Source organism: Dasypus novemcinctus, chromosome 5 (assembly GCF_030445035.2).
Source record: "Dasypus novemcinctus isolate mDasNov1 chromosome 5, mDasNov1.1.hap2, whole genome shotgun sequence".
In the NCBI taxonomy this organism is placed as follows: Eukaryota; Metazoa; Chordata; class Mammalia; order Cingulata; family Dasypodidae; genus Dasypus; species Dasypus novemcinctus.
In genome coordinates this window covers 42,987,608-42,988,594 of record NC_080677.1, presented here as the reverse complement: position 1 = coordinate 42,988,594, position 987 = coordinate 42,987,608, and the positions used below count along the sequence as shown (strand labels likewise).

Here is a 987-nt window from a genome sequence, read left to right as displayed (position 1 = left end):
ATACGTATTTAAATACACACACACACACAAATAAAAAATCTCCAAAATGGTCCTTGGGCATATATGAGTTAAACACAAGTTCTAATTCAGTAGTGACTAGAAAATTTTTCCCACATTTATAAAAGCTGTTCTCTAATGTAGGGGAAATAATATACCATGGTAGTAAATGTTCTTTTCTGATAAATGAAGCAACTACAGAAAGCTTTCATTTGTGCAAAGTAACCAGTGACACCGATGCAAAAAAAAAAACAACAAAAACCACACAACAAAAACCAAAGCCCCGCCAAACCCTAACTCCCCCAATACTTCTACTTCAAAACAAACATATCAAACTTGATTTCCATTAGAATGTAGTTATTCTTCACACTAATAAATCAAAAAACCAAAACCTAGATTTTATATATATATAAGTATATATAAAAAGCAACAATGCGAACAATTATTGAGCTTCATCTTCTGGACAAGAATGCCAAGTTAGTCTCTCTTCATAAAAAGCAATTACAATCTGAGGACACTTCATGTCTGCCTCTTGCCAGCACCAAGTCTGCCTCATCTGAATCTTTCCATTTCCTAAGAAACATGAGCTCTCCACTGCTGTCTGTGGCACCAATTGCGCTTCAGAATCAAGACCTCCAGCAAAACCTCTTAGTTTGTCAGCAGCATCTCTTTTCTTCTTTGATTTGCTGTCATAAGATTCACTGTCAGATAAAGATTTTCTTTTTGTACCATCTTTTTCTTTACCAGCTTTTTGAGAATTAAGAAATGCTTCAATTAACTCTAGGCAATCTAAATTTTCTTCAGGCTCCCAAGTATTGTCAGCATCTGTAAATCCCTTCCACTTTAGGAAATACTCCACTTTCCCATTTACTACACGTCGATGCAGTACTTTTTCTACCACAAATTCTTCAGGCACTGCCTCTTCAACTTTTTTACTCTTTCCATTCTGTTTCTTTCCATTTTTTGTAATGTAGTTTTATTGGAGGCCAT

The 987-nt window shown here is 35.1% G+C and overlaps 1 pseudogene; it reads right to left on the bottom strand.

The window, feature by feature from the left end:
* Positions 1-439: 439 nt before the first annotated feature.
* Positions 440-987, bottom strand: LOC101412704 (chromobox protein homolog 3 pseudogene; annotated as a pseudogene).